Genomic DNA, 7,248 nt, shown 5'->3' with positions numbered 1-7,248 from the left:
GACACGAAAGTAAATGAACAATTGACTAGATAAAAAAAATGGAAAAGAACTCTTGGCTTAGACTTGGGAAATTGAGATCACCATCCTTGTCTAACAACCATACATTGATAATTATGAGGAACCAAGCTCATTAAGTCTACCTCCAAGAGCTTTAAGTATGTAATATCTACTCCTAAGCTTGAGGTACGTCAAATGGCTTGATCAACATCAATCCATAAGTCCTAACCTAGCTACTAATTGACTTAGTAGTAGGTTAGAGTCAATGGTTATCAAATTGACCATATAGGGTTCTCAAATCACTAATTCATTGAGACCCAATGACTCAAGGTCACTCCAAGAGTAAAGAAAGCTACTCAAAAACTAGAGAAAACATTTCATCAAACACCTAGAGTGCAATAAAGATAAACATCACAAAATGCAAGAATTAACAAAACCCACAACTAACATCAACAAGAAATCAACAATAACAATGGAGATAACATAAAAGACACTTAGAAACATAAGATTCCATTCAAAGAAATCAAGATCCAACAATGGTTCATCAACATAAAAGAGAGCAAGATAAGAAATTAGAGGTAATGACCAAATCAGTACCCGAAAGATTTAAACGCTGACATTTTGGTACCTAACTATTGTTATTGACAAAATGATACCTGAATGTTTTAAAAATTTGCCAAGCGTGTCCTCAAGCTTACCGGACCATGGCTCCGGCGAGTAAGATGCTTATGTGTTCACCGGTTTTTGCTGACAAGAGAAGTTTATTTTGAGTTGGAATTTGTAATTAAAAATATTATTCCAAACCCTAATCCCTCCCCCTCCCTCATCGTAGCCCCCTTTCCCTTTCCCTTTTCCTTTCCCTTTCCCTCCCCATCGCAGCCCCCTTCCCTCTCCCTCCCTCTCATATCATATCATCTCATCTCATCTCATTTCTGCAATTAAAAAGAATAACAATATAATATCTTAAAATTCTATCCTTTCAAAGTAACTACAAACCAAAACTTTCGATTATCTCTCTCAGATCTGAGAAGAACAGAACGAGAATCTGAGAAGAAGAAGAAGGAATAATATATCCAGTACTAGGGGAGCTACAATTCCTGAACATCCCAGAAATATGTTACCTTTTCTTCCTCTTCGCCTTCTCTCTCCTCTCCACTGCCACCGCCGTCTTTACCGTTGCTTCCCTCTATACCAACAAAGTTGTCTCCTTTTCCTCCACCAACTCTACAATCCCCAAAATCTTCAAGCATTTGTTCATCACTTACCTTTGGGTCACGCTTTTGATGTTCATCTGTAACTTTGTCTTCGTGATTTTCTTGGTTTTGCTTATTATAGCAATTGATACACAGAACACGTTTTTGTAGTTTTTCACAGTTATTGTGGGTGTGTTGGTCATTGTGAAATTGGTGGGATTATTGGTGCAGAATATTTTTTACTATTTGCAAGAGTTGCCATCACCAAGGGATTGATAAGAGTGCTTTACATGATCATCTTGGTAAGAAATTTGGGGGGTTTGTAGGTGGATTTTTTCTTTTTTTTTTTTTTAATGTAATTAATGGAATAGTGTAATACATTTGGAAAGAAACACAAATGGTATTGGTATATTGTAATTTGAATTGTGATATTGTGTTCTGTTGTGCATGTTTCTATCTGTGCCTTTATATGATCTGCGATGGGAGGGAGAGGGAAGGGGGCAGCCATGGAGAGGGAAAGGGAAGGGGCTGTGATGGGGAGAGAAAGGGAAGGGGAGAGTGTGTTGGGGGGCTGTGATGGGGATGGAGGGGGAGGGGAGGGGGGCTCCGTTGGGTAGGGGAAGGTTGCGATGAGGAGGGAGATGGAGGGGGATTCTGCGTTGGGAGGGAGGGCTAGGGTTTGGGGGGTGGTTTGCCATCTCACCAAAATACGGTGGCCATGTTAACATTGTGTTTGCCAGAGATTTGCTCCGGCAAACTCGGAGACACGCTTGTCAAATTTTAAAATCTTTTAGGGACTATTTTGTCAATAACAAAAGTCAGGTACCATTTTGTAAGCGCCAGAATTTTTCGGGTACCAATTTGGTATTTACCTCTAAGAAATTAACAAGTAAAACTAGAAGATCAAAGATGTAATAACAATAAATTAAAAGAGAAAGCTAAATCAAAACAAGAATCAAAAGTTGGATCCAAGAGAATTTGACCTAAACTACCCTAAATTCTAGAGAGAAAGGAGAGCTTCTCTCTCTAGAATTCTACTGACAACAACATGCAAAAACTAAACTATGACTACTTGGTTCATTCCCCCCTCAATCCTTGGATTCAATAGCATCATAAATGGATTGGATTGGACCCAAAATGCTTCAAAAATTGCTGGCCACGAGTTGCCTTTAGTGAGTTACATACAGCTTTCCACGCGTACGCATGATGCACGTGCACGCATCTCTAGACGCCAGGAAACTATAGTAAATTTTGTATCATTTTGAAGCCCCGGATGTTATCTTTCCAACGCAACTAGAACCGCCTCATTTGGACCTCTATAGCTCAAGTTATGATAGATTAAGTGCGAGGAGGTCAGGATTGGCAGCTTTGCAGTTTCTTCATTTCTTCATGAGTTCTCCCTTTTTACATGCTTTTTCTTCATTCCCTCAATCCAATCTTTGCCTTCTAATCCTGAAATCACTTAACAAACATATCAAGGCATCAAATGGAATTAAAGTGAATTAAAATTATCCATTTTAGGGCCTAAAAAGCATATTTTTACTTTCAAGTATAAATTAGGAGAAATTCACAAAACTATGCTATTTCATTGAATAAATATGGGAAAAGGTGATAAAATCTCCTAAAATCAACATAAGATAAACAAAAAAATTGGGATTTATCAACTCTCTAACTCTTCTTTTTAATTTTCAAACTAACTCTTTTATTTTTCTTTGGGCAAGATAATTGTTGTTGCTTAACAAACAAGCATCTGTACTATCATTGCATGAATTCTTGGTTTGTGTTTTGATTGATGTCTGAATTCTGTTTTCTTGCATTCCAAGAGTTTATTTTTTTAACTCACATCATGAATGTGTCTCAATTTCCTCTTATTGCATGTTTTCTGTCTGTTGCTTATATCCTTTCTTTCCACTCCTCTGCTTTGCTTAATATGCCGTATCCTGTGATTTCTGTTTTCAGGATGTCTGACAGAGGCAAAGGAAAAGCAAAGGCCACCTCCAGGAAAAGAAAGAGGTCTCAGTCTTCCATTGATTCTGTGACCTCTGGTTATCCTCAGATGCATCTCTCTGACAAGGATAAGGCAGATCAGCTCCTGCCTCCTGCCGACTCAGAGAGGTTTGCTAATCTATACTGTGAGCTCCACTTTTCACTCTTTTAGCAATGGAAGCTCAACCTAGAGAAGAAGCTATCTATCCCCTCCGATTTGAGGCGGTTTACTGAGCCTCAGATTAGGGATCGGGGCTGGTCTTTTTTAGATAGAGAGCATGCCAGAGTGAACGAGTCTTGGGTCCGCGAGTTTTGTTGTAACTTTTTCAGAGCGATCCTTGACGCTGTTCACCTTAGAGGCCGACAGATTTTGGTTACGGAGGCAGACATTGAGGAGATCCTCCACTGTCAGCCCAAGGTCAGTGACAAAGATGCTTTTCAGAGGGCTGAAGAGGAGATGCATAGCCTCACCTTTGACTATGATGCACTGAGGAGTATGGTTGCCCTACCGGACGCCCCTTGGAAGATGGATGCCAACAAACTAAAATCCAAGGGGATGAGGTTTGAATATTTGAGGAAGGAGGCTCAGGTATGGCAGTAGATTCTTGCCCACTACGTCATGCCTAGCACTCACTTCACTGAGATCTCGGTTGACATGCTGGTCCTGATTGGGTGTGTCCTCAAGGGGAAGGAGCTGTACCTTCCCCGACTTATCAGAAAGTTCATGTGGCGAGCCCATATCAGGGGCACCCTTCCATTCCATATTTGGTCACGGAGCTTGCTCAGTGGGCTGGAGCACCATGGCTCCCAGATGATGACTCACCACTAGCAGTCCACGGAAAGAAGAGAGTTATTCCGTGGGGGACTTGGGTGAGTGATAGACCACCAACAGCGGTATCTGGGCCATCCTCTTCTTCAGCTGCAGCTGGATCCTCCACAGTACCATCTACATCTACCAGGCCAGCACCACCACCATCAGTACCCCAGCCAACTTACCGACTCGTACAGCACCTCATAGAGCGCACGGATCGGATTGAGCGTCACCACAAGCGACGCTATGAGCGCGTGAGTCAGATGCTGGCATCACTGGGTGCCGAAATGCCCTCTAACTTCGACACTCCTTCCGACCAGTCTGAGGCGGAGGAGGAGGCTCAGCATATAGAGGCATCTACACAGATTCAGGCTCCCACAGAGACACTGCAGACTCCTGTGGAGCTACAGCCACAGCTACAGTCAGAGCCATAGCCTCAGCCAGATGCGGACGTTGACCCCTTCACCCAGTCTCACTTGTAGCATCGAGGACGATGCTTTCTTCTAAGTGTGGGGAGGTCGCCGTCGTCGGCAAAATTTCATTTTTGGTGACCATTTCAAACATTCTCGCCTTATTTTGTTTTATTTTTTGTATTTGCATTTTACTTTATTGCACTTTTGGTATTATTGTATATATTCGTTATTTTGGATACTTTTGTTTAGCTTGTTGTATTTTGCACTTTGGTTTGTATATATTTTAGATTGTTAGTTGGATTTTCATTTTTCGTTTGATAGTGTGTATATATATATATAGTTATTTTAGTTTATTAGTTGTGATTGAAAAAAAATGTGAATTATTGAGCTTAGTTTATCCTTTTTGCATATGAGATTTGGTTTGACTGAAAAGGGAATTAAACTAAGGAATTTTTACTTTTCTCAATCACAACATTGTATTTAGGATATATATATATATATATATATATATATATATATATATATATATATAATAAGCTTAGTCAAAATAATGAAAATTTTCAAGAAATTTACTTATAGGGCACCCCCAATTGATTGAAAAAAAATAATTTTACAGAACTTGCTTGAGTTACATATATTGTGGATCATATTTTTGAGCTAAGGACACAAGCAGGTGAGATTTGAGCGTAATTGTGTGGTTACATCATATAACCACTTATTTTCATTTTTGTGTGTGATTATCCTATTCTATGATTGTAATCTTTGAATTGTTTGATTCTATGTGCCCATTATTTTGTGTATACACGCATCTATATGATTGAGGCCATTGTTTCAATTAGCTCACTTACCCAAATAGCCTAGCTCTTATCTCCCATTGTTAGCCAATTTTGAGCCTATGCTTAACCCAATTGTTCTTAATTTTAGCACATTACAAGCATAAAGCGAAAAATAATAAATGTCCCTTGTTTGGATCTTGGATTAGTTTAGGCTAGTGAGAGTGCTTATCATTCAAGTTTGGGAGAGTTGGGAATATTGGTGGGGATAAAGGAGTATTTTTTGTATTTTTATTGAAAATGTTGGGAATTGGATACATACTCATGCATTAAATGTTTAAACCATATGCATTGATGCTCTTATATATATTTTAGATGGAAAAAGAAAAAAATGATAAAGAAAAAAATGAAAAGAAAAAAATTTATATAGAAAATAAAGAAAAAGAAAAGCAATAAAAAGGGGACAAAACGCCCCAAAGTAGAGTTCAATAATATCAATGCATATGTGTGATGATCAAAAAGAGAATACATGAGTATGTAAAAAAGTGAAGAATGGGTAGTTAGGTTTGTTTAGAATTTTATAGGTTGATATATAGGTTAGGTGGAAAGTTTAAGTTAATCAAAGATTCAAATTCTAGTCCACTTAACCATATGCATGCTACCTTGACCCTAACCCCATTACAACCTATGGGAAAGTCCTCATGATATTTGTATGCATGCATGAAATAATTGTTAATTGTTAGATGAAAAATAAATCTTGGAAAGGAAGATTAGGGGAGAATTGAGTGAATCAACCCTATACACTTGAGTGACTAGAGCGGATACACATCTGGTGAGGGTTCGATTGCTCAATTACATGTTTTCACCTATGATCATCTCTTTTCTTGCAAGTTTGTAAAATCTTTCAATAACTCCATTCAATTGTGGGTTTGATTTGATTATGATTGCTTTAGCCCTTATGCTTACATATGTTTTCTTGGAAGTTGATTTATTTTGACCAAGTAATTGCATCCATTTAGATAGATTGCATGTAGGTAGGTTACATTTAGATAGCTTGCATTTAGTATTTCTAGTCTTTTTAGTCTATTATAGTCTAATTCAGTTATTAGTATTTTTAGTTTTCTTTTGAAAAGATGTCTCGTGTACTGCTCACTGAGCTTGAATCTAAAAAGAAAAGAAAAGGTGTGATGTCTTGAATGAGAAATTGAGTTTGTATTTGAGAGTAGTTATATTCAGTTAGATGTGGTGGTGTTTATCTATGACTTTGAATGCATGATATGAATACTTGGTAGCACAAATTGCGAATCACACTTTTCACAACGCGTACCACTGACCAGCAAGTGCACTGGGTCGTCCAAGTAATACCTTACGTGAGTAAGGGTCGAATCCCACGGAGATTGTTGGTTTGAAGCAATCTATGGTTATCTTGTAAATCTTAGTCAGGAAGTCAATTATGTTTATCAATTGAATTGTGAGTAACCAGTAGAGCATAAATTAAAAGTTACTTGTTGTGCAATAATGGAGAATATGTTGGAGTTTTGGAGATGCTTTGTCTTCTGAATCTCTGCTTTCCTCTGTCTTCTTGTTTACGCACGCATGTCCCCCTACGGTAAGCTGTGTGTTGGTGGATCACCGTTGTCAATGGCTACCTTCCATCCTTCCAGTGAAAACTACGCTCACGCGCTCTGTCACAGCACGGCTAATCACCGGTTGGTTCTCGATCCAGTTGGAATAGGATTTACTATCCTTTTGCATCTGTCACTAACGCCCAGCCTTCAGGAATTTGAAGCTCGTCACAGTCATTCAATCCTTGAATCCTACTCGGAATACCACAGACAAGGTTTAGACTTTCCGGATTCTCATGAATGCCGCCATCAGTTCTAGCTTATACCACGGAAATTCTGATTAAGAAATCTAAGAGATACCCATTCAATCGGATATAGAACGGAGGTGGTTGTCAGGCACACGTTCGTGGTTTGAGGAAGGTGATGAATGTCACAGATCATCACCTTCATCACAGTTAAGCGCGAATGAACATCTTAGATAGGAACAAGCGTGTTTGAATGGAAAACAGA

At 38.8% G+C, this 7,248-nt stretch overlaps 1 pseudogene; it reads left to right on the top strand.

Annotated features, from left to right (window-relative positions):
• The first annotated feature begins 1,669 nt into the window (after positions 1 to 1,669).
• On the top strand, positions 1,670 to 4,718 carry LOC148580661 (uncharacterized; annotated as a pseudogene).
• Positions 4,719 to 7,248: the final 2,530 nt, after the last annotated feature.

This window comes from Arachis ipaensis, chromosome B10 (genome assembly GCF_059453495.1).
Source record: "Arachis ipaensis isolate K30076 ecotype BB chromosome B10, ASM5945349v1, whole genome shotgun sequence".
In the NCBI taxonomy this organism is placed as follows: domain Eukaryota; kingdom Viridiplantae; phylum Streptophyta; class Magnoliopsida; order Fabales; family Fabaceae; genus Arachis; species Arachis ipaensis.
This window is presented reverse-complemented; position numbering and strand designations above follow the sequence as displayed.